The following is a 27726-nucleotide window of genomic DNA, read 5'->3' on the forward strand; positions in this document are numbered from 1 at the left end:
AAAATCATCTCTATGCAACAGAGTCCGGGCGTTTCAATTTTCAAACGATTTCGAAAATATTTAGTACACTGGTTTCCTTTGACCTATAGGCGGGTTGAATGGTCTTTCGGGTTCGATTTGTTGCCATCTTTTTAAATGGCGGCCAAAAACTTAAAACCCTTCTTTATAGAATAATGTCCGCGTGAAAAATAATAAAAAATGTCCCGACGGGCTGACGGGCAACGCCGAGTGCCCTCGCTACAAAAATATCAGTCGTCAGTAAAATCTACCCATTCTTTATATCATTTTGATGGAAGTTCTTATTACACGCGAGCGACGCCGCGGGTAACAGCTAGTACCCTATATTTTTGACTTTGTCATTAAGTTTCGTATAGTTTATCATCAAATTTATCAAAATTTAGTTAGCTCTTTTAACGAGATCAAATTTAACTAGACAGGATTTTCTATTTATTACATTTTAATTAAGTTCTTCTTTTCAAAGTAAAATCAAAGTTGTTATTTTTTTAGTTGGATTTTTCTACATAATTTAAGCCATAATAGCATTATATACTAGCATTTTTATTCCTATATTATCCTATAAAAACACACATCATTTTCTCCTATAAAATTACATAATTCCGAAAATAAAAAAAATTCTATTTTTCCTATAAGGGATTGAAATCTTTGTCTGGGCTCTCTGAAATTGACATAACCGATGTAAAGAGATAATCTTCAAGTGTATAAAAACCCTCCAAAGAAATACCGTTGATATTTAAGAAAGTACAAAGAATTATTTCCGTGTGTTGTAAAAGGTTCGACTACATACTTAAAAAGAGAGCTTAGTTCCGCAGCACATTTAAGTTGAATCCCAAACTTGAGAATACAACAAGACCAATCCTAGATTACGAGAGAGTAAAGGAGCTTGAGATAAGGTAGGTGTAAGGTAATACGAACTGCACTTTCCGGGATGGATTAAGGTTCTAGCTACATCTTAAAAGGAAAAGAAGGTACACGGTAGCTAAAAGCTTAAACAAACGGGGGTACAGCACAGCCTACACACACGATAAGGTGTCAAGAAAAAAAAAAGGAACTAAAATAGCGGAAGTTCAGACGCGGCGCCTCCTCGCCTTTCATTTCCGGTATAGAAACGCCTAGCTAGTCTATCCGTATAGTCTATTTCATCAACGATCTATGTTTTCTCTACCAACATTTAAGTTACGTATTACTCCACGCTACCTTTGCCTTTGATACGAACCTCTTTAGTATTAAGCCTTTCGCTGTATTTTTTCCAAGTGTAATTCTACTTTTTTAGGCCTTTGCAATATTTTTAGTGCGAGTTTCGACCAGAGGCGAAGGTATAACTAGGCGAATTAAATTTCGATGGAAACGCCTTTAAACCTTAGTAAATTCTTGTGATGAAAAACAATGGTAAGCTTTTCACGAGACAAAAAACGCCGGTAAAAGGGAAAGTATCACATTTAAAACATAATCTTTCATCTTAGGTTACGCTTTTAGTTTTAGGTATTTAAATTTATTAATTAAAGTCGGTTTTTAACAGACGACATTAATAGCTACTGTACGTTTTCTTTAGATTCCTAAACTTAATCTTATGACGCCATCCTGAATATCGTTTAAAGTGAAACTTTACCTTTAAAGATGATCGAGGGTTGGATTTTATGATGTTCGAAACTAAAAGCATCGACTTAAGTTCATCCCATTTTGAAAGTTTAGTGAGGAATATGGGTTACTGACACTTTTTACGTAATGAATATACGAGATGGGATACATCACGAAGTGAGTCGGCTCATCTTAAGCCTTGGATCTTTTATACTATAAGATATACACTTTCTGACGTCAGAGAGTTTTTTCAACATAAAGTGCTTACAACGTTTTTTTCTCATTTTTCTTTACTTATTTGTGATACCACAGAGGCGAAAACCATTATGCAGAAAAACTGCCTAAAAAAGCTACGAGATTTTTGGCGGTATTACAAAACACAAAGACGGTCTGAAGAGTGTATAGCGACTGAATATTTTAACTAACCTTGCTACAAAAAGGTTTCAAAACTTGGCAGAAGTGGCGCCAAAGCTTACGTTTACCAGATCCAGAAGTATATAATACTTCTCTTCGAGAGAAGTGTACCACAAAACGGGGTAATTGTAACATGATTCTTCCCAACATCATTTTACATTTATTAAGGCAAGGTTACTAAACCGAATCACATGAACGAGAAATAGTTCCCTCATCATTATTCTATAAGCGCTTAATTATTTGCCAAGTTACATGCATGCGCTTGTGGATTTTTTTCCCATCCACGTCAAGACAATCAAGCTTTGTTGGTTAATTGATTGCTGAGGATTTAGTACCAAACACCCTAGCACAAAGAGATGCCCATCCGAATTTTGATGACCAGGACACCAAAAAAAAGGGTGGTGAGCCTGGGAAGAATCGAGACATTACATAACTAAAGTATTAAGAGGATACAGAGTGTCATCCTTCTTCTATTATCACCTTCTGGCTTTACTTTAATTATTTCTATTATTATATTTTTGTTTTTGAAAAAATTCAATGGTCTTATTCACTAACCTATGAGATAAATATTTAAACAAGACATTAGTGGCACCTCAGGCGTAGATACGTCTCAACACTTGTATTTCTTCAACCGTTAATAAAAAGATGTCCTTTAGAAATAAAACATTTCTTGGAAAAGTTGCCCTTAAGAGACGAAACCTTTCCTATTCGCATCGTCACGCGCCAGTTGTTGAAATCGTTACAGCTAGTTTACGACATTTTGGTTATTTGAGGGTCAGAAAATCTCTGAAGGACCCAGTTGACCCAGCACGCACGAAATGAATTGTTAATTATTATAGTTAGGCCTAACAAGGGTTGGAAAAGTTAGATCAATTTGGACATTTAAGACAAGGCAAATTTTAACGAGATGTCGGGACAAACAATTAAGGGACACGTACTGAACGTAGGCGAAAATATTCAGGTGTGCGTTCGTCATTCTGTCAAACGACAAATTTTCGCCCTGAAACCAAACGAGATTAACAGTGTATAGATGTTACTTGACGTAAGCATATTGGTTTAAATAGGATTTCGATGTGTCGTAAAGTTTGAACGAAAGAAATCTGTCACATTTAGTTGATGTTAAGCCTTGGAATAACTTTGTTTTGTCTTAGAAAACATTTTATTTGATTTCCAATTTGATTCGTGTATACACTAGAAGTATATAATACTTCTCTTCGACAGAAGTGTACCACCACAAAGCGGGAGGAGGGGGGATAATTGTAACGTGATTCTTCCCAACATAATTTTATATTTGGAGTGCACAAGGTTAACATAAATAGTTCCCTCATCATTACTCTATTAGCGATGCATAACTATTTGCCAAGGCGCATGCGCTTGTGGATTTTGTCCCACGTCAAGACAATAAAGGTTTGAGGGTTGATTGCTGAGGATTTAGTACCAAACAGTTATGATTAGAGTGTTTTACGGATGTCCCCTCAATTCCATTAGTGATCATCGTCTTTCAGAGTCTTACTTAAATTCAAGGGGTCATCATTAAAAGATTCCAATCTTACTCGTAAACGGTTGGCCGGTTGACCAAATGACAAATCGCCCATTGAACGCACTGTATTTTAAAGGCCGACTTCCAGCGAAAAGGGTTCTAACGAACTGAAAACCGTGCATCGAGACTAACAATGGAGCGACCGTGCCGATTTTCGAAGCCCCGCTGGGTCAAAAGATGGAAGGGTTCTCGCTAACTGAAAGCCGTGCAATGTGGTTCTAGCGAACTGAAGATGAACAATGGAAATCCTTTTAAATTTATTTCCTCTCGAATTTTTGCTTTCCTCTGAAGGAAATTCTCTATTGTGTATCTTCAGTTCGCTAGAACCACGTTGCACGGCTTTCAGTTAGCTAGAACCCTTCCATCTTTTACCCCAGCGGGGATTCGAAAATCGGCACGGTCGCTTGCTCCATTGTTAGTCTCGATGCTCGGTTTTCAGTTCGCTAGAACTCTTTTCGATGGAAGTCGGCCTTTAACACCCTGTACATTGCAATGAAACGAATAGACCAAAATCCATGCCTATTTAGCATCAATAAAATAGCCAAGGCTTAAGTAATCTCTAGTTCAAGTATCATCAGCCTAATTCAAAGTCTTTCCATTTCCTGTTAAGTTAATACTGAACAATTGGTACAAAGTTAACGCAACGGTACGTTTCCTCAACCGGCCTTTCCTCGCGTTTAAGACTCGAGACTTAAGAGAAGACGTTGAAATTAATTTAAACTCGAACCCTCTAGTTGTCTAAAGTCTCGAGGGTAGATTGAGAGCCCCAATTAAATCAGACGAGAGATTGCAACTGCACTTGCACGATATTCCGACTTAACTCGCTTCCCTTTGCCATGCACGAAGCAAATTGAAACACAAGGTAGAGCTCTCGCTTTAAGATAGTGTAAAATACAGAAGGTTGGTGATACATTTGTCCATAGATAGAGCCTTAAAGCTAGATTATAGCAATGAAAGCCTATGCTACCTGGTTACAAGGTGTAGAATAAGCTTCGTTATCAAGTAATATACAATATGGATATAAGGAAAATAAACCGAGGTAAATGGAGGTGCATTAACAGTAAATTATCAAAGAATATTCAATACACTAATTAAGTGTAGTGTCAAAGAAACGTTTTAAGTCTATTAGCAGGCATAGATTTAATTTTTGAAGTAGGAATGGAGAACGGTTATTATTTACTTCATTCCGACTCATAGCCCAGTTTAGAGCCCCTCCCTCCAACACGTAACGGAAAGTTCAAATTATCTTATTGGCTCATTTAAACTACGTTTTGATGACGTTGCTGACGGGGACGGCGAAAAATACGTAATTCCATTTTTACCTCTGTCGCTATGACCCGCTTCTTCTTTCATACCACTACGTCCCGTGGAAGGGGGTCCGGGACTTTGACGCACGCCCAGATTATTCTGTTCTCCATTCCTACTTCTAAAATTAAATCTATCCCTGCTTTTAGTAATGTTTATGTAATATGTTTTAATTTCGCGGAAATTGAGAAACAACACGAAATTCTGTTTCAATTTCAAATGCTGGGCTAAAAGTGTGCATTAATCGCAACGGTTGATCTGAAATTGCGCATTAATTACATCATTTTGATCATTTTAAATTCATCTACTTTAGTAGTAGAGGTATTTAAACGATATGACCAATAGGGCACGATTGGGCCGAGGGTCAGATCAGGCTAGCTATAAAACAAAACAAAAAATTCTTATCAGATATGGGTAATCATCTCAGTCGGAATTTACACAAGTGTCTAAGGTATCATAACACGATTATTAGATGGAGTATTATAATGAAACCCTTTCAAAACTAGGGTAATCTTAAGATGAGACGAAGGTCGCAAGTGTAGGGAGAGAGAGTTTGCGAAAGGGAAGATAGCGGAACTCGCCCAAACCCGAGAGAGAGAGTGAGAGAGAGAGTGAGAGAGAGAAAGAGAGAGAGAAAGAGAGAGAGAGCGAGAGAGAGAGAGAGAGAGAGAGAGAGAGAGAGAGAGAGAGAGAGAGAGAGAGAGAGAGAGTAAGAGAGAGAGTGTCTTGAGCAAACAATGTTATCGCGCTTATAGAGCAGGCCTTCGAATAACGGCAACAGGCGATTTCTCTATCGAACGTAAAAGGGTTTTCACGGCCAAGCGCTAATAAAGGGGAGAAGGTTATGGCTACGGCTGAAGGGCCACCACCAATGAGCTTAGATGGAAAACCAAAAGAACTTGGGGCTTGCGGAAGAGGTATAGGGATGGAGAGAGTCAACTTAATTATGGTCAGACCGTAACAGAGTTTGTCTGCCTTCATTTGTATCGCGTTGAACCGATGGTGTAGTGATATAAACCTATTTTTGGCCTAATTTTAAAGGGGTTGACGTACTCTGAAATATTTTCTTATTACTAGATCCGAGGGGCTTATCACTGCAGTATAGTCAACACTGTTTACGCTGAGTGACTGGTCCCTCGTTCAATTCAAAGTTATAATCATAATAGTAATCTAATATTAACAATAATCTAAAAATTATTCAATTAATACTTGATATTTCAAAACACTGCAAACATATCTTCGCAATTGGTTTCCGTCTAATTAAAAGCGTATGAGAATTAATTATAAATTATTCTAGTAAATATTTGATTTCGATAACAGGACGACTCTACTAAAATTACTTGTACTTTAAAATTTAATTTACATAAATTTTCTAAATAAAAATCTCAAGTCTAATATAACGTTTAAACATGGCTCAATAAAAAAATGACAAACCAAAATTAACATTTTTTAAAAATCATTCAGCCTATATTTAATAAAATTATTCCCATACCGACTCTACAATTTCCTTATATCAAACAATTAAGTTTAGGAAACAGACTATATAATTTTGCAGCCGAAATAGACACAAATCCCATTGAATTTTAGAACTTTAAGTTTCAAAGTCAACTAATTATATCGCCTTAATGAACCTTGACCTGAAGTTTCAATAATTTAGCGAGTCTCGTTTGCGCCAGATGTGGATTTTATAGATTGATGCGCGTCGTCAGCTTGCGATGATATATTGCACGGGCGTACGTTGCCATCCAATCATATATAGATAGATATATATTCTATTAGTAATTGGTCAATTTTAAAGGTCAAATTCACATATACATAAGGTGAACTTCAGTAGCAGCTTGAAAAGGCGTTAAAATCGATGATTGAAAAGTGTTAAGCCTTTGTAAATTCAAGCTTAAGTGGTTTAACTTAAGTACTTACTAACAGGAAACTAATCTAGATATACAGGGTGTTTATGAAAAGGTCTGTAAGAAATTAAGGGGCAAGATAGCTTTTAAATTAATGAATATAATCTAAACTAATTTAAAATAAAATCGCACAATTTAATCCCTATTCTGTATATTAAAAGCGGCGAAAAATAGCCCACAATTTCATTGAAAGATTAAAAGAACTCTAGGCCTAATTCCAATCGTTTTAAATTTTGGAACCGTAACTCAAATAATTGTTAAAAGAGGGAATTTAAGTAGACAATTTCTTCAAAGAACTAAACTTCCAATCTAAAAGAAATGAGGTTAGGGTAGGTCTAGGCCTAAATCCTAAAAAAGAAAAGATTTAAAAGCAAAAATCACGTAGAATTCTAAGTTAAAAGACTGGCAGTTACTTCGTTTTGCCATTGGGTTTTTGAATGACCCCAGATCAAACCTGTACTACTAAGTCTATACCGCACCATCGGATCGAAAAAATGTGCCTCCTAAATTCAACCTATCGAAATCCCTAAAAGTTTTTAGCGAAGGGATTTTCTGGTTGAGAGAATTCGGCTTGGAGATAAATTATCGATTCGCGAAGGTAAAAAGAAAAGACAGCAAAAAGGGGTTGAAGCAATCTCAACGTAAGAAAACACTACAGTCAAGGCCTAGGTGTAATGTATTTCGAACGCCATTTCTATAGTATGTCTCCTTGCCTTCGCCTTAGGAAAGAACTTAATATCGTAAAGCGATTTTTCAAAAGGGGGTCAAAAACTTCAGGATTTCCAAGGGATAAAAGGGGAATTTGCATTATATTAAATGGGCATGGGAAAAGGCATTAAAATTAGGCAGCTAAAGCCATTAGAAAAAGGGGGACCCAACCTCTATGGGAAATAAGAAAGTTAAAATAAAAAAATATTTAATAATAATAATAAAGGGGAGACACATCAGGATGTGCCAAGGCTAAAAAGAAATATGTCAGGAAGTCTCAGAAAGAAGGAAATTAAAACCTTCTTCTCGCCGGTGTTCTAAGCCTAGCTCGCGCAGGCCTTCTTACGTGTTAATGCGTATGAATGGTAGTACCAAGGCTTAGTGACAGAATCAGGTTGTGTTTTTCTTGTGATAGGAGATGCTCAGATTCTATTTTTGACTTTTAATTCAACTTGACGTCAAGCTTTACGATAAATTTTATATTTAATTTTTCCAATAATCAATCTAGATTAATATCGGTGGTTTCTAATTAAGTCCCGTTCAGACTAGAGTAATATCTTACGTTTCCGTCGGTACGTTCATTTTCTCTGTTCAGACGTTACGTGACAGCGGACGGCTTAAAATTAGTTGAGTAAACATTGTGATTTTTGAGCCAAGACTTGAAGACAAAATGCCAATTACAGTGCCAGGAATATTAATTTAAAGCATTTAATTTATCCTCTGCTAAAGCATAGATCATAGATCCCGCGTCCGCTAAACATAGCTTACTAGATCACGCGTCACTAAGGCATGATCGAGTGATTTATGAGTAGATACAAGGCGGTAACGAGATGGTGCAGTGCATGGCGAAACTGAAAATTTTCAAAATAAACCCGGGAATCTTTTACGTATAGTCGTTGACACCTGTGACTATCTAATTAAGCTAGAAAAGTGACATCACCGACGTGACCGCAAGATTTAAGTTTAGTCTGAACGTGCCTTTAATCTTTAATAATTACTATTTCATGAAGTAAATTACAAACATACATTTTTCTCCAAAAACAAAAACACTGTCTCAAATAACCATTTAATTATTAAACAAGTCTCAATCTCAATGGGACCGAAAATGTCTCGGGTTCATCGGAAGGGCAAACCTTTAAATATCTTATTTATTTCCGTCCCAAGTACTTCACCACAAAAACGGTCGAAGCAAGACGCGTAGGTAATAAGCAAAACATTTTTCTTCCTAACCTAAAGCTTCCAGTTCACGATCTAGTTTAAGAAGTTTCTACTATTTTCCCTTTTGTTTATCGATTGCATGAAGGCGTAGGCAGCTAGCATTTCTATGATTAATTTTCCTCCCATCTAACTTGGATCTATCTATAGATCATGCATGATGTCAAGTTTTTAAGGTGAAAGGTTAGTAGACGCGAAGCTGGTTAGTAATGCTGCGAGTGGGAACTGACCCGGGCCTTGTTTGGTAGTTATTCAAGGCGAAAATGGGACGCTGCGACAACTCATAGGCCAGATAAAGCCAAAATCCCTAAAGCCTTTTCCATGAATTTTCCTCGTGCCCTAGCTGATGCCATTCCACTTTTGGCTGGCCCGACCTTTTAAGGGAAAGTTCATTTCAGGCGTAGTTTACAGTATCGTTATAGTGCGTAAAGTCCATTCCATTCAGCACTGAGCAGCCTGAGGAATTCGGTTCAGTTCTTACCCAGTCTCCAAAACACTTAAGAGTTAGTTAAACACAGATAGTATTAATTTGAATTAATAAAAAAGCAGGTATCAGGAAATAAAGTCACAGCTATTAGCTCATTCTTATTGGTAATCGATTTAACCATTGCCTCCTTTATCTATTAAGGCCCGTTCATGATTTTTTTCCTGTTTCATAAACTCCATATTATTTCGCCACTGTTTCCCGCTAGAGGCACCGTTCCTCAGACCTTTCGGGGGCTGGGGCTGTGAATTCTGGTGAAATGACGTCACTGCTCAATTTTACCATCACCCAAAAAGCGCGCTTAATCCAAATTACGCAGGAATCTGCTCATAAACAGCGCCATCTAGGTGAAAAGTAAGGCAGAATCCTGCAATAGCTATTTCTTCAAATTGAGAAGTTTACCATAGCATATAGAACGAAAAATCAAAAGTTACACATATCCTGTTCTAATTTAAATATTTATATCGCTTTAAAATTTAATGTGTAAATATTGAGCCAAGAACATCATAACATTCAAGAAAGAAACACACTAAAATATTAATGCGGAAACTATGTTACATATAGTGGACTGTTATCCAATTCCGTAGTACTTTGATGACAGTCACGTGGACAACCCAGCCTGCAGGGAACCAATAGGAAAACTCGATTATCCCTTGAAGACTCGAAAGTAATCCGAGAAGAGGTACAACATTGGTAACGTGTACGTCCGTTCGTCTCTTTGGACATAAAAAGCCATCACTTTGGGCGTCTTATGTGTTTTTCTTCTTTTTCATTTGATAAATAGCCCCAAGGCTTAGCTTGTGTAAAAAAGCACCAACTTCAGCGGACGGAAAACCACGTTCATAAAATACATCAAAGAAGAAGTTACTTTGAGTAGCCTCGCACGTGGGTTAGGTTACGTATAGCCATTGCCGAAAGGGTACTTGGGAAGTAATTGGGGTTTGTTTGTATAAGTTGTTACAGGATATGATGGAGAGTGTGCGTGAAAATGTATTTGGAATTGTGGATAGGCACGTTTACAAGTTCAGTACCAAGAATACTTGAAAGACCAAGGGTTTTTTTAGGGTTCCATCAGCTCATATTTTGCACTGTGGTGTTGAGGAAACGAAAACAAGAGAGGACGGTATACAATATATTTCCATCTTTCAACTTTATATGGGAACGGTCTCTGACTCAATTTAGAGCTACCTCACATCCACGAGTGTTTCACCGCGTACTTGGTAACCAGCGTTTTGCCATAGATGGAAGTCCATAATACGCAGTATTTATACATATCCATGCATGATCTTATCTTATATCACCTCTTTGAGATTTAGGGAATTTACTAAAAGCATTCTTACAAAACTAAATCATCATTCCTTGAGCTCATATACTTTTGGTTTGTTATGAAGGAACAGTGACTATTGGAACATGATATCCACCATTTCATTTGAATTTTCTTGTCGTTGTTATTCAAATTTCACAGTATTAATTAGAAAGCCTTTCTTGAGCTCTTACTGTTTACTGAAAGGCAAAAATCATCCTGCCAATACCCAGTACAGTTTTATCTTTGAAAACGTTGTCGGATCTAATTTGTATTCTTGTTTCTCAATATTAATTAAAAACTGACTTCCAATTTCCAAAACAGTTTTAGATTACGTCACGTCGTCTACAAAGAATTTATTATACGATCTCTCATTCTGTCAAGGTCCAATCTAATCAAAGATTATTTTTAGGAATTCTTACACTTCAAACGAATAGGCGCCCACATGAACTATGGATTTTTAATAAAAACCTTCCATATTCAATCTACGAATTATCGGATATTCACAAATAATGAGATGGTTAAGAAAAAAATGGATTAGGCCTTGGTCACAGTCCTAAGTCTTACCTAACCCTAATAATAGTAAAAAAAATTGGGTGTGGCACACTATGTGCATGGTTCAAGCAACCCACACGAATTGCATCGAAAATAAAAGGGGGGTGCCGCCACAATTTGAACAGGATATCGCTCAAATTTTATGATAAAACTCTATTATTAGTCGTAAGAAAATGTTTGGGGGAAAAAGTTTACGTAGGTAAGTTTTTACCTTGGTTTTATCTAAAAAGTACTACTTTATCTTCAGGTACAAATATAGATTTGTAGACTAACTTAAATTATGGGTTACGCTTTTGCGAAAAAATTTATGTACGCGTATTCAGTATTTGGTTTTATAGGTCAAATATGACGTATGCCTTCAACCTACTAACATGGTTTACGGATTAGCCCTAAATTTTACTGAATAACATATTCTTTTTAGATAAATGCTTCCAAGAAACCGTAAAAAATAGAGTATATCATTTGGATTACACGGTTTTTGGGATCTCTTTAATATCTATATTAATAAAACATCATTAGTTATCATTATTCTTTAATCTACTTTGAATCTTTACCAGGACATTTTTCTGAGAATTCTGCTTGAACCAGGGATAGATTTAATTTTTGAAGTAGGAATGGAGAACGGTCAGTATTTACTTCAGTCCGAGTCATAGCCCAGTATAGAGCCCCTCCCTCCGACACGTAACAAATACTTTAAATTATCTTATTGGCTCACTTAAACTACGTTTCGATGACGTTGCTGACGGGGACGGCGAAAAATGCGTAATTCCTTTTTACCTCTGTCGCTATGACCCGCCTCTTCTTTCATACCCCCCTCCGTCCCGTGGAAGGGGGTCCGGGACATGTCGCGCGCCCACATTACTCTGTTCTCCATTCCTACTTCTAAAATTAAATCTATCCCTGGTCAAAACTATATTAAAAATAACGACATATTTTTATACGCCTACAATTTTCAATTTCCTATAATAGTAGCCTATAATATTTCTGAAAAATGACTTTGCACATTGGCATTGAATATTTATAAAATGGATTTAAAAGCATTAGGTAGCAGCGCTTAATTGAACGCGGGGAAATTTTAGCCCTTGGTTCGCCTCAAAAATGGAGATGTCAAAAATAGAGAGGTACTCCCTCCATTAAAATATTAAAAATTAACGAATTCGCGTCGCATTCCTCGGGAGCGTTAAGTCTAGCGTATAGTGAGTGTGTATACGCTCCTGAACTCTTTGAAAGTAAATAACTAAATCCTTCGCTGGGAAAAGCCAGCTCATAACTCAACGGGATCCTCTATTCCCTAAAGCACGGAAGGCAAAAATGTTGTCGAGGTCTCATTGCAAAGGTTATCTTGAAAGCACCGTCGCGTGTTGCACTTCTGTCTTTCAAGCAAGCCTTACACGTAGTGGATATAAAAGAACTAATGTTACAACGATGGAGTCGTAAATACGTAACTGGAGAAGCAGCTTTTCTGTATACAGTTTAGAATTGTGGATAAATGTTCACTGATTTGCAAACTATAAACTTTAAAACAATACAAAGGTATGTGAAAACACCATTTATGGTTTAAAAAGTCATTCAAACTTGGGTATTTAAATCTGCCAAGCCAAAAATAAAAATTCTCCATGTTTTTCTGTGGAATGGAGGAATGATATTTCTTCAGAAGCGTTAGCGCTTCATCATATTTAAATTACTAAATTTCACAATGAATATTTAATGAAGTTAACAACTTTATATTAACTAATGAACTGATTCGGTAAATATGGTTGATAAAAGCACATCCCATTTTTGTAACAAATGCGTTGAGATGTCATAGTTAGATCTAAGATCATCTTTGGTTAGCTACTTTACGTGCCACCATTTTAAAATATGGCGGCATGTTCAACAGCAAAAACCGATAAAACCCGTCTATACCATATGGCTAACTAGCACATACAAAATATTATTCCGTAAGTAGGTTTTAATTTACATTAACGTCCGCCATTTTCCAAGATGGCCATGGATTATAAAATATACTTCTCCGCGCGAAAATAACACAACAGCAAATTATAAGCTTCAGTCTGCACCATACCTATCCAGGTTACTCATTGCATAAACATCCAAGTCAAGATACAACTACCTTTCATCTTGACTTCAAAGTTAACTTGACGCAACGTGGGAACATAGCGTGCAAGATTGAAGGGAACAGAAGACTTCGGTACAAAGATATATAGTAACCAAAGGGTGGAGCCCGTTTATATATAGCAAGAGCATTAGCTAGAAGGGTTTTAGGGCGAATTTTTGAAATACCTTCGAAGTAACAACAGGTGCTTTGCCTCGTATCATATATATTTTTAGTAGCCGAGACTTTCCCCCAAATGCGGCTAGTGTCCATTCTATTTCTCTTAAGCGAGGGCGATTTGAACGTGCCCAAAGGCCATTTGCAATGGATTTCACAAACGAAACCACCAAGCACCAATTCCTCTCTCTTATCGAAAGGGTATCGATTTTAAAAGTTACCAGTTGGAGGGCACTTCCGACTGACTCTTCAATAGGGTATATCTTTAAGGATGACCATCCACTACAGTAAAGGCCCATTCACACTAAGAATAAAATCTTACCTACACTTCGTAATGCTAGAGACTTACAGCTCGATATAACTAGTTCGAGAACGACAAGCGAGAATTGAAGTCCTACACTCGGTGATTAATTTTGCAGGACTTCCATCTAGTTCCTATTTAGTCTGCATTACTAAGCCTTTGACAGCGCCAAAACCAGGCGTAGCTTCGCCTCGAATCTATGACCTACTTCAATCACTTCATGACAAGCTCCAGTTTGTAACCAGTGACAAACTTGTGGAACATATCTTACGAGCTTATGATATTACCAAGAAGTGATATCTAGTTTATTAAGGAGAAGGTATAATAGATTCGCCATATTTTCAGCTTTATCTCCAGTCCAAACGTAGGTCCGGAGTTAATCCCCGCCTCTAAATTACAACCAGCATCTCATTGGTTCTTGTAAACTCAGGTCAACGCGACGTGAATGACGAAAATTACGTATTTTCCGACTGAGGAGAGACGAAATAGCCCGACCTCCTTTTACGTCCCCCCTTGTATTTTGAAAGGGGGACTGGGACTATGGCGCGAGAATACTTAGGCATCTTATACCTTTTCCCTAATAAACTAAATATCACTTCTTGATATAACATTAAAAAATACAGTAAATACGTTTAGTGTTTGACCCCTCTATGAAAAGCATTTCACCCTATCTGGTGCTGCATGAAAGAAGCGTGAACTTTCGTGTTTATTTGACTATTCATTTTATTGCAACTTGCCTCGATCCCTATAAGGAAGGCGTGAAATTATATTTACTTAGTAAATACGATACAGTTTGATTTTAATAATAAAACACTTTAGTAAATTCTTAAACAATAGAGAGAGCATATATTTTCTATCCCCTAAGGTGATAATCGGATTCCCCTTTTATTTGATGGAGAAGTTTTAAATTATTAAAGGCAAACGTTCGTGTTAGAATTGGATTTTATTCCCACGCCATCGCTGAATTTTGGCGTTAACTTCAGATCTTAAGAATCAAAGAAGAAGAAGACGAAGAAATACCAAGGGAATTAACAGCAAAATCATTTATGGATGATTCGGATTAGATGCACGAGGTAAAAAGCAAGGAGGTCGAACTATGCGCCTGAAACAATAGAGTGAAACAGGAGTTGAAGCTAATGGAGGTTATCCTTTTCTTTATCACTTATTGGTTTGATATGCTTTGAAATGAGGATGTTTTTAACTGGACACGTGGCCCAAACACTTTAATTAAAACACTGGACATTACCCACTTAAAGTGATTAACACATTGGAACGTTTTCAATTAATAAGGCCAGTTGGCCCCCAAACATTTAATTTAAGTGTTTTTAATTCAATGTTTAAATAGGACCACCGCTCTATTTCTCAGCCCAGAACCAAAAATATTCAAATGCCTTAAAAGCTGCAATAGTTTCGTCAGAGAGTAAATTTAGAATATAGAGCGCGTATTAGTCGAAGAAAGAAATTCTAGTTAGAAATCAAAACTTGGCGTTGTAAAAATCATACTGAGTTGTGCACTACAATCATCCACCCAATTGCATCACTATCCTTTATTTATACTACACTTTGACAGGATCTATTGAAAAATTAAGACGAGTTATTCTTTCCAACATTTTTCTGCATCTTCGTATACAAAAACGGAGCCATCCTCTATAATTTACCCTGAATGGATTATTAGAGAAGTTTCTTTCTCCTCAAATGCAATAAAATATATAAATACATCTTTCGGATCGCAGCATCACATGATATAAAGTTTCTTATAAATAAACAGGGTGTTTCTGATAAGTCTGCATACCATAAATTAAGGGGGATGTTCTTTGGGAAAACAATTTTGAGTCGAAAATGTAACTTCTATCTATCTCCATTTTAACACAAGGGACACTGTTTCCGAGTTATGATTTAAATAGTATTTTAGCGGTGACCTCTTAATTAATTTGAAATCATTGTCCTGAATCAGTTTCTTAATTAAATTTAAGGGGGTCATCTGTAAAATACTTTGACCAATCTTAACCTGAAAACAGTGTCCCTCGTAGCAAAAATGGAGATAGATAGAAGTTACATTTTCGACTCAAAATCGATTTCCCAAAAGAAAATCCCCCTTAATTTATTTATCAGACTTTTGAGAAACACCCTGTATATATATATACATATCCATAAATACAACTTCTAAGGAAAGAAAATATCTTTCTTAGTAGATGGCAGAAATGAGCGCCGGAGTACATTTTCTCCTGGTATTTCTTTGAATGGAAAAGAATGATTCCCCGAACGTCATAGCGTCTTAGTCTGACGTATAAGAACTATTAAAGTCCATACACGTACGTCACGACACAGTTAGAATGATAGAACCTCGGGATTTACGCGTCAACGTCAGTCACGTGAGCTAACACTAGAATATCATCAGCGTTGCTATATAGGGTCTTCTCTCCATTCAGGAAAAAATATAGCAAAACAAGAATAAGGAAAGGCACTCAAGTTCCCACACCTTCTATTGTTCAACCTTGTACTAATATCATAAGCACGTCATACTATCAATAAGTAAAAGGATATTTGCCACGTGCTGTGAAACGTCTCGTCAACTCAGCCTACTATGATCTACCTCTACCAGACAGAGCCAAGGAATTAAATATCACATTAGAATATGTATCTATTATGTTTCGGTTTTGAGGAGAATATTTAAAAAGCAAATATCGGCTGCTGTGGTACCCCTAACATACTGGCTGATCTTTTACACATAAATTTTACCTTGCCAAAGGAAGGGGCTGGTCAACTTCGCCCCTCGATTACGGGAGCATCTAGTGGCATTTTTTGAAATTAAACCGAGAACGGAAATTGCATGAGCCGCACTTCCTTTAAATTTTTACTTCTTACAAGCTCCAATGGAAGACCCAGACTTATTCATTATAGGGTAATGATCATATAAATCGGATTTAGATGTTCGCCTTCAGTCCCTGGAGTATTAAACATTCGGAACACTCTTATGGTGACGAAAAAGACGGTATCAAGAAAGATTGACGTAGTACGACAGAGTTAGACTGCGCAATCACTGTTGACATTAAGATCCGAATAAAAACGACAAATTAACTTTGAAATTGATGAATGATAAAAGAGGGAGGGGGGTTATTGGAATAAAAAAGAACCCATAAAAGACCTGAGAACGTATGATTATCCATCTTAGGCTTCTATTGATTGACCAAGCAAAGATGCAGTCCAAGACTACATGATTAAAGGAAAATATCCAGGTTCTACACATTACAGCTTAATTGGTTTAGTGGCGTCTGCTAGCCAGAACCCCTTACCCACTCGAGATACAATACTTCTGACACTAAAGGTTAGTATTAGAAATAATACTTAAAACTACTAAAAACTTCATTCGACTCCGAAACCATAAATAAATACTTCCTAACATAAATTTAACTTCAACAAACTCGCGTTCTCACCCCCAGTTACAGCATCGCAAACTTATTTCTGAAGACTTCCCTAATTGGTTAGTAAAACCATGTTTTTCCGGCTAGAGTAAAAGTGTTTAAAACGTAATGAATTAAATATAAACAAACACCAAGGCCTAGGTCGGCCGGTGCGATAACTTAACTACTCGGGGTTTCGTTTTGCCCTTTAAAACGAAACACGGGTGCGTGGAAAAACAGAGCCCGTAAAAATAACAAGCCTTTTATGGTAATTCGTAGCACGGCCAAGGCTTAATTGGCTTCTGGGAATGAATTAATTCACGACATGGCGTAAAAGGGTTTTAACGCTAATTGCTTGGGCTTTCCGCAACTGCTAGTTCGCTAGTTTCCCTCCATCCAACAGACGTTCTAGTGCCTTGCCTATAAGACCTGCCCCGGTTTGAGCTAAATAGAACAACCCTCCTGAACCCTGGGCTGCTTGAGCCTCATCTGGACGAGAGCGTTCAAGGCCGACTTCCAGAGAAAAGGGTTCAAGAGAACTGAAAACCGAGCATCGAGACTCACAATGTCCCAGACGTGCAGTGTGGGGTTCTAGCGAACTGAAGATGAACTACAGAAATCCTTTTAAAATGTTTTCCCGGCCGAATGTTTGCTTTACTCTGAAGGAAATTCTCCATTGTTCATCTTCAGTCCGCTAGAACCACATGATTTCACGGCTTTCAGTTAGCTTAGTAGAACCAAGAAGTGATATCTAGTTTATTAGGAAGAAGGTATAAGATGCCCAAGTATTCGCTTGCCATAGTCCCTGTCCCCCTTTCAAAATGCAAGGGGGGACGTAAAAGGAGGCCGGGCTATTTTGCCTCTCCTCAGTCGGAAAATACGTAATTTTCGTGATTCTCGTCGAGCTGACGTGAGTTTTCAAGAACCAATGAGATGCTGGTTGTAATTTAGAGGCGGGGATTAACTCCGGACCTACGTTTGGACTGGAGATAAAGCTGGAAATGTGGCGAATTTATTCCTTCTCCCTAATAAACTAGATATCACTTTTGGGTAGAACTCTTCCAACTTTTGCACCAGCGTGGATTCGAAAATAGGCAAGGTCGCTGGGTTAAGTTCGCTTGAACCCTTTTCACTGGAAGTCGGACTTTAAACGGGTTGTCAAGGAACACGGGAAGAGATAGTAAAGCCAACGATTGTTGTTACTAGGGGTTGAATATCTCGCCTCGGATTTCCAAAGAATTGATTTCGGAAACGGCTAAAGGTTATTACGACCAATTATTAAAGAGTAAATTGAAACCGAATTAACCAGTCAAGAATTCAGAATATCTTCTAATATTAATTGAAATTAACACAAAGTGCAACTTATACATTTCATAAAGTGAAATGTGGTTTTAATGGATTTCAATTGATACGAAAATGTTTAAAGAGTGAAAAGATACGCGAGGCTTAATTATAATTGAACTTCCTCCTTTCCCTCAAAATGGCGGAGAGGTTTACGGAGTGGAAGGCTCTCGATTGGCTGATGTTTAAGTTAGGTTTACGACGTGGAAGGCTATTTGGGGAAGGCTCTCAACTGGCTGATGCAATTCGTTACGTCACTTACGTGTGAACAAAGCTTGCAAAGCTAGTTCGGATTTACATAATGGGATTTATATTATTATAATAGCTTTTCATCCTATCCAAGTAGCTAAAAGCAGTAGCCATATATTTAAGAAAGAAAAAAATATATATAGTATATAAGTTTAAAAAAACGCAATTTTTTTAGTTTTGATTTCCGGTGGCCTATTCTTGGTATTAAAAGAAAAGAAAAATACTCCGCAAGACGGCGCCGTCGAAAGAAAAGAAAAAAAAATAACAGGTTTAATGGCTACGCCCTTGCGTGTAAAGTTCAAATTTTAGGCCAGGAGCCAGAAGTCTGCGGCAAACCATTACCTATAGCATAAGTTCATCTTGATAAGCTTGTCTATATCCCTGCAGCTGTTACGTAGCCCTGTTTATGTCATAATATATTCGCCTCTGTACCGTAGCAGGGAATTATGGGAGTTTTTTTTAATATAAATATATACAGGGTGTTTCTGGTAAGTCTGCCATAAATGAAGGGGGATATTCTTTGGGAAATCAATTTTGAGTCGGAAATGTAACTTCTATCTATCTCCATTTTGCAACAAGGGACACTGTTTTCGAGTTATGATTTGATTAAAGTATTTTAGGGATGACCCCTTAATTAAATTATTTCTAATTATTGTCTAAATCAGTTTCTTAATTAAATTTAAGGGGTCATCCGTAAAATACTTTGACCTTAATTTATGCCAAATTTATCAGAAACGACACACCAGGGCTGTATATTCACGCATGCCCAGTAAAGAACTCTCTATTTCATGTAAGATAAACTATATACAGAGTAGTGTCAGCACTACTTATGCAAACGTCATACCCTTCTATCTCTTACCTCAGTGTCGTCCCCCCGTACAGGCTACACCACCTCTCTAACGACATTAGACTATATGCCCCACCCCATCATACCACATAGTACAATCCCATTACGTTAAAGACTTACAATCATAAACCTACGTTATTACGTGTTTCTCGCAATGTCCTACCGAATATCTTTTTTTTTATTACTTCACCGCCAATCGTCTTCTATATTATAGTCTTATTAGCTAGTAATACTAATCGTTGTAGCAAATCTGTACCTCACTTTAGTTAATCCCATTTCTTCCATCGCTTACGGACAAAAAGCGTCGGGAAAGGTCACTTTCAGATTGTCGCATTCTACACTATACAGTATAGGTTTATCTCTGCAAGGCCCGGGCGGTCCCTCAAAGTTCCAACGCCTGGGAAAATAATTTCACGGATGGTTTGTCTTTTGTCTCGCGTGCCAAGTAAAGGGGGGTTGAGAGAGATAAAGACAATCCCAACGATAAACGCGTTTTTGGCTGCGGCTATACACGCTTCGGTGATATATCTTTCCCCCTTCTGGTCTTGTCCGTGATTTGGACTCCAAAAAGCTATACTCCCTGCCCTTACCTATACGGTCTCTTCTCTTTCTCTCTTCTATTTCGTTTTAATTATGTATTATGAAAAATTATCGCAACCTGTCTCTGGCAGAATACGGGATTTTTAATTAGAGTTTGGGTAAGATAAGGGGAACGTCACGCCCGCGTGTAGCGTCGCTTTTTTCCCTTACTTTTACACTAAAGGCCTTTTCAGACTATAAAACGTTTTGACTCACTTAAATGAGTCAACTTTAGTTGAGTAAACTAGTTCGGACGACGTGTGAACGGAAGTTGCATAGACAAGTTGAATGACCAATTAAAAATTGATCACTGACGTACCAGTTTTTGCTGACTTAACTTTTTGACGCATCCTGTTGAGTCAAACTTTGTATCGTCTGAAAAGGCCTTATTTCACCTTGTCTTGAAGTTGAAATAACTTACACATTTAGCAGAGGCTTAAATACATAATATCTAAGGTTTCTTGCTTTTAAGGTAGGGCAGTAATATTTACTTTATAGGTTTGGGTATTGACTAGCAAAGGAGACCAGCATTGACCTTAAAATGTAGTTCCTTTCCGGTAGCCATTTAAAAAAGATGGCGTAGCGAATTCTGAAACTATCTTCTGCTATAGGTTATAATTCATCAATGATAAGATGGGAACCATATGGTGTGATAGTTCAATTAAGGTTAGGTTTAGTTAGAGTTGGGTTTAGGTTAAGTTTAGTTTGAGTTGGGTTTAGGTTAAGTTTAGTTAGAGTTGGGTTTAGGTTAAGTTTAGTTAGAGTTGGGTTTAGTTAGAGTTGGGTTTAGGTTAAGTTTAGTTAGAGTTGGGTTTAGGTTAAGTTTCATTAGATTTAGGCGATGTATTGGGTTAGGTTTCGGATTATGCTAGATTAGGCTTACGTTCAATGGAGGAGCCAGGTTACCATAGACCTCCCAGTCAATCAATTAAATTAATATCTGCTATTGAAAAGAACGAACGTTATTTCACATTTCAAGCAGCCATTTTCCAAGATGGTATCCGTATAACGTCCCAGCGAAAGCAGCTTTGAACAGCTTCTTATGTAAAGCAGCTGAGCGTTGGTGATCGCATCTCAATCTTGACTATAGCATCTAGCATTGATTACTATCTCTTAACAAGATGTCGTCCAACACACGTTAAGCCTAAATTTGTGCATAATCCCTTACTTTAACTAGATTCCCTTTAGACACGTAAACATCCATATTCCAGACACTCAAGGAAAATTGGGGTTAAACTTAAGCTCTTTGTGTAAGGCATAGTTCTTCGACGCTATCTAAGAGTCTTGGAAGAGATTCCGGGATGAAATTTATTATGGAGGGTGCGCGGGTTTTTCCAGTTTAGGAATTAGAAAACGGAGAAGAAAGATAAAATGATGGGAAGAGGATGGAAGGATGGTAAGAAGCTGGAAAAGGAATGATATAAATCACGTCAGGATCGGGGGGAAAAGCGCCAAGAAACGGCCAGAGAGCAACATCTAACCGCTTAGGAAACGTACGTACGAACGTAACTTTCCAGCCTCAAGGCCTTTTTAAATAAAGATATTATTATTCTTTTCAAGGAAGGCATTTTATTTCCTAGAATGAAATTACGTTAAATTACGGTATATACGGCAATATGCTTAGCCTAAATGGATAAAGGGAGCTGGGGCTATGAAAATATGGATTTTTATATACCTTTGCAGATATTTAAAGGCTTACGTAATTTAAATACAGGGTGTTTATGATAAGTCTGGTATGAATTAAGGGGTGCCGCGTCCGGGCCACAGTTACATTTCAACCAATTTCACCCACATTAGGGATAGATTTAATTTTAGAAGGAGGAATGGAGAACGGTTCGTATTTACTTCAGTCCGACTCATAGACCACCCAGTATAGAGCCCCTCCCTCCAACACGTAACGAAAAGTTTAAATTATCTCATTGGCTCACTTAAACTACGTTTCGATGACGTGGCTGACGAGGACGGCGAAAAAATGAGTAATTTATTTTTACCTCTGTCGCTATGACCCGCCTCTTCTTTCATACCCCTCCGTCCCTATAGTCCGGGACTATGAAGCGCCCAGACTACTCTGCTCTCCATTCCTACTTCTAAAATTAAATCTATCCCTGCTAACATTTAGTACATTGCTTCCCTAAATCCTATCTTTATGGTTTTTGGACTTCAAGTTGCCGTCACCTTCGAAATTGCTGACCCGAAAACGCGCAACTAGTGGATGCCTTTGCACGTAAAATTATCGCTCATTTTGCAGCACGTGAAATTAAGGGCGCATTTGTCAACACTTGGTGATCAGTAATGTCTCCGAAGGGCAAAGAAAAAAATGAATAAAGTTTTTCTGTGATGTATTGGTGTTGTTTTCACCCACTCAACACCAAACCTTGCTTACCAATTTCGCACAAAAAATATGCCTAAAGTATAACGTATGATCATTTTTTTCCCAGGTGTTGTTTCATATTAGATATCAATAAAAATATATTGCACCTTGAAATACTAGGTGACGATAAACGTGTACTTGACATTCAATTCCATACATCCGAATTTAACTCTCTTACAAGAACTTGGGAAACTATTTGATCATTGTCTAGAAAGCGATCCGCTAGTATCCAAGCAATGTCTAACCAATATCAGAAGCATATAATACTTCTCGTCGAGAGAAGTGTGCCAGCCACAAAGCGGGGTAATTGAAACATGATTCTTCCCAACATCGTCTTATTATGGCAACGTTACTAAACCGAATCACATACGCGATAAATATTTCCCTCATCATTACTCTATTAGCACTGCTTAACTATTTGCAAAGACGCACGCGATTATGTGTTTTAGTCACATCCACGTCAAGACAATCAAGGTTTGTGCCTGGTTAATAGCTGAGGATTTAGTAAATACCAAACAGTTATAGAATTCACCCTAGCACGGTGCGATGACACATACCCATCTGAAGTTTGATGAGCAGCAGATCAAAAAAAAGACCCCTCGCCAGGGAAGAATCACATTACATAACTGAAGTATTAAGAGAGGATACAGAGTGTCACGCTTCTTCTATTATCCCCTTCTACCAATATGCATAGATCTATTTAGTATGCGGGAGTTGAAACTCGCGTCTTCCATAATCGCGTTAGGAAGTCGATTCCAAACTTAGTTGCTTGGCTTAAAGGCTTACAACGGAAGTCGGAAAAGCTAAAGAAAACCTGAAAGATAAAAAAAAACTACGACCTAAAAAACGTCCACCAAATACAGGGCGCCAGACTGTACAAGGGTAAAACAAATCTTTAGGGAACTTGCATTGGAGTAAAAAAAAAGATCCTCAAGCTCATTGCCAGCGCAATGTTAAACACCAAGGGAAATGTCTTCAAGCGTGGTTGGTTGGTGACGTCTACAAAAAGGCTTAGCGAGTTAAGCAACGAAAAAAAGAAACCATTTGCTTTCGCATTGCCCCAATGATTGCGGAGCAAGAGATCACGAAGCGACAAACCGTAAATAGCTGCATCGGATGAATAATACGGATGAAACCATCTCCTCAGTTTTAATAGTTTGCCAACGTATGTAAATTCAAATGGAGTTCAGGAATATTTGCGTAGTAGTGTTTACTAAACTGTAAACATTGATATATGTAACGCAATGTATTTCTTCTTGTGTCTGGATGAAGCGCGCCAAGTTTCTGTTAAACTTAAAGGCTCGTTTTATCACGAGTTCGTATTCAGTGAGCCATAGTGATGATTTAAAACCATGGATATGTATGTATAAATACAACGTATAATGGATTCCCAACTAGGACGAAAAGCTAGCCACCAAATACACGGATGTGAGGTGGCTGTAAAATGGGTGGGAAGTAGCTCTAGGTATCGTGGGGGAAAGAAACTATAACTCTCCGGGAGAATCATTCTGAATGGTGAGTTTGAAATTTGGCCCATGCGCAAAGAGAGAAAATACGAATTTCCCCTCTCCCTCACAAGGTTGGGGGGTTGGAAGTCATATTTTTTTCTCTGCTGAACGGGCGCCTAAGCGAAATGAGTTGTGGAAATGAAGAGTTTGGAATCCATAATACATTGTATTTATACATATCCATGTTAAACTCAGAACTGTTGTACTAAAAGCTTACTCAAACCGTTAAATCATTGTCAAAATAAATGACTAAAAAAGTGTTCCTAATTAAGATTATTTAAATTATTTTGACGCCATTGTGATGGATAAAGATATAAAACTTTGGTAAATAGGAAATCAACAACCCTGGTTGGCTGGCATTGTTGTTTGGTACAGTACCGTTTATATACTTAAAACGATCCTAAACAAAGCCTTAGAAAACTCGCTAAACGAAGTAGTGACAGGCTATCGGTCAACAATGACGTTAACGAGAGAATAATTAAGTTAAAGGAGAACAATGGCGGCGTTAAAGAGATAAAAGTTATTATTTCAGATTTTTTTTAATGCTACGTGTCACCGTAGAAAATGATGATTGAAACCTAGCTTAGATATGGGTATAAATAGGGAGTTAAGCAAGCGAGATGAAAAGTTTCAGCAGCAGGTGGGCGTTTGGTGATGCTGTTACTTTTATTAGAAAATGCAAGTTTTGAAACTAACTTTACGGACTTCGAAAATGAGAAAAACCTACTTTATAAATGTCAAGAAAAATATAAATATAAAATATTTTTAACTGGCTTTATTCCCAATCAGCGCCACTGGCAGAGGGTTTGGAAACTACTTCCATTTGGAAATTATATACAGAGAAACCAACACTCAGGGGTGAGGCCGCCATTGGGGTATTCTCCCTGGCGCCAAGAAGCAACGCCAGACGGAGTTCACCCGAGGTCACTACACTCGGGAGTCTAGATAACTAGCGCTGCCTCTATCTGTGCTTCTCAACTTCTGGACATACCCCAATGGCGGCCTCGCCCTCGTGTATTGGTTACTAACTACGTCATTTGGTCTAGAGGGAGGCTAGGCTTCATGTGTTACACAAAGAGACCTGACTCACTAGAGTCACTAGGTGAGTCTAAAGTCAGGCCTCCTTGTGTAAATGGTATGAATCCTCCTAGTCTGTAAACTATGTATTGAGACTGCACTGTAAAAAAAAATGTGGCGGAAACGCTCCTATAAAGGTATTTTCGACCCCCACCCCAGACGTACCATATAAGGTATGAATTCGCACCCTTCATATAGGGTATTAATGTGAACCCCTAGATAAGGGGCGTTTTTTTATACCATTGGGTAATTTTTCGCGCCTTAATAGGTACATATTAGTAACATAGTATTTGTCTTTGAAGCAACAGAAGGGAATAAATATGTACCCTTCTTGAGTGATTGGGGTATAAATAGACTCCATATATGGTGCTTTTCCGGACAACAACAATTTGAATTAGGGGTGCGAAAAAGCGCCCTTTCTCCATTTAGGGGTGCGTTTTCAGACCATTAAAGGTATTTTCTTGGATATCAAAAATTTGGCTCAGGGGTGCGAAAAAGCACCCTTTCTCCATTTAGGGGTGCGTTTTCAGACCATTAAAGGTATTTTCTTGGATATCAAAAATTCGAATTAGGGGTGCAAAAAGCGCCCTTTCTCCATTTATAGGTGCGTTTTCAGACCATTAAAGGTATTTTCCCGTACCTTAAAAATTTGACTCGGGGGTCCGAAAATATTATTTTTCTCCATTTTAAGGTGCATTTTATTACAATTAAAGGGGTTTAAAAGTTTGAGCAAGGAAATGTGATTATTTTCGACGAAATAGTTTTATAGCCATGAGGTATCTATTGTGATAATTCTTTAAAAGAACTTCAGTGTATAGTTAACTTTATCGGGGTCAATTAAGATTCGGACTAAAATACTTTAACACTTTGATTTATTTTTAAATTATTTATACTTCATTAATAAAAATTAAATTTTTATTGAACAAATAGCTACTTTAAAGCCTATAAATTAATTTCACACTACAATATAATTATTAGAACATTAAGCTTAAACCTGATAATCTAAATATTTAGTACTATGAAAAACTAAACACTTACCAGAAACTATTTCTTAAGAAACCAGATATTAAAAAACTAATGATATCTCACCCCTATATAAAAATTTAATTAATTTATACCATAATTAATCTTCTCTAGTCAAATCAAAAACAAAGATTTTTAACAATATTTTAGAAAAAAAATATTTGATTAAAGAAAGATGACTTTGTTACATTTGTACTAAAATTTCCACCACAGAAACAGATATTATAAACCGCTTGAATAGTTGGTCGACCTTTTTTGACTTAATAAAGATTATTCAGTCGAAGTCATCACGATTAATATAACCCTGCAATGAAAATATTATAGAACTGATTTAAAATTATCTTAAAATATCAAACCGCCGTTTTTAGACATTTTCAAACTCACATTTAAATTTAATCCTTTCCTGTTACAACACTCTAGAACATTACACAACAAGATTCCATTTTAAAGGCATGATGTTATGACTGCTATTTACTGTATTTTTTGTAAGCATTCCATGAAATTTTACATATCAGGTTCATACAAACCTGGACATGTCAGGGAAATAAATTTTTGACCAATTCTTTTCATTCACATCTTACGTGGAAAATACCTAAATTCATACCAACCTGGGTTTTAGCTGTTTCAAAATTTCACATCACTTAAGTTGTGATTCATGAACTAATCCATCAGTAATGATTTTTTGTAATGCTAAGTGTAAACGGAAAAGTTGCCTTCTGATGGCTGAAAATAGAGAATAAATTAAAATTAACTGGCCAAAGGCTTGCCTTACTTTAAAGGATGAGATCCGTTAGTCAGAACTTTAGTTTTTATGGCTCCTGATTCAAACAAGTCTGAAATTGGAAACATTTTTAAAATTCACACAGTTTATATTAATGTATTACACATAATTATTACCTTGGTTGGACTTGTGAGCGTAACTAATTTTCAAATGGACGTAGTCGCTTAAATGAGTGTCGCTAAGCCTAGTTTGAAATTTTTAGGGTTAAAAAAATATGGCACGCGACGCGCGCGAATTTATTTCACGATGGCGCGTGCGCACGTGACTTTCAAGTAAAAAATTCCTTTTGAGGTATAAATAAACACCCTCCACAACATAAAATATTTACAAATGGTACAAAAACACACCAACAGAGAACCCTGAGGCTTGTTTTGACACCCTATAGGGTTAGAATAAACACCTTAAGGTGTTTTTTTAAGAAAATACCTTTAAGGGTACAAATACACCACATCAAAATCCAATTTTTTTTTACAGTGTGGGTAACTTACGTTCGAAGATTCAACGCCAGGTGGCTCGAACACGGCGCCATCTAACGGAAATTACCCAGTCTCAATGGGAGTAGCATCCAGACCCTGAATAGGAATAAGGCCAATTGATTTCCGACCCACTAACACACTTTGAACTAAAAATAGATATCACTTAACAAAACTGAGTAAGTCATCCCTACTTTAAGGTACACAAGAAAACATTTTTAACCATCCAGCCGTAAACACCTGTTCGAGCAAGATACAAAAACAACAGGGAAAACCTACACACATAACTATACTCTTTCTTTCCCCTAGGCCTTGGCAGTTAATCAACAAAACTAAACCAAGCTCAGAGTTATTCTAGAATAATTTAACAATACGGAAGAATCAACCATTCCCATATCCACAGTCTTAAAACCTAATGGTTTTCTATGAGACATTAACGGTATAGTATCCGTGGCACTGACGTACAGCGCGGATCACAG

At 37.3% G+C, this 27726-nt stretch overlaps 1 protein-coding gene and 2 long non-coding RNA genes across 6 annotated transcripts in view; 1 reads left to right on the plus strand and 2 right to left on the minus strand.

The window, feature by feature from the left end:
* The window catches only part of LOC149702681 (voltage-gated delayed rectifier potassium channel KCNH8-like), a 99302-nt gene that overhangs the window by 66399 nt on the left and 5177 nt on the right, over positions 1 to 27726 (minus strand). The window lies entirely within an intron of this gene.
* The window catches only part of LOC149702682 (uncharacterized), a 103510-nt gene that overhangs the window by 24847 nt on the left and 50937 nt on the right, over positions 1 to 27726 (plus strand). The window lies entirely within an intron of this gene.
* On the minus strand, positions 25640 to 27254 carry LOC149702683 (uncharacterized). Of its 2 annotated transcripts, none has more exons than XR_016381805.1 (4): positions 26891 to 27254; positions 26602 to 26826; positions 26378 to 26520; positions 25640 to 26297 (listed from the first exon to the last, which is right to left on the minus strand). It is a non-coding gene; the product is annotated as an uncharacterized LOC149702683 (long non-coding RNA). The 2 variants fall into 2 exon arrangements; XR_016381806.1 differs by having other exon boundaries at positions 26378 to 26467; positions 26521 to 26826.

The sequence above is a fragment of the Phalangium opilio genome, unplaced genomic scaffold, assembly GCF_054372755.1.
Source record: "Phalangium opilio isolate 3A_F unplaced genomic scaffold, DU_Popi_V2 ptg000017l_1, whole genome shotgun sequence".
In the NCBI taxonomy this organism is placed as follows: Eukaryota; Metazoa; Arthropoda; class Arachnida; order Opiliones; family Phalangiidae; genus Phalangium; species Phalangium opilio.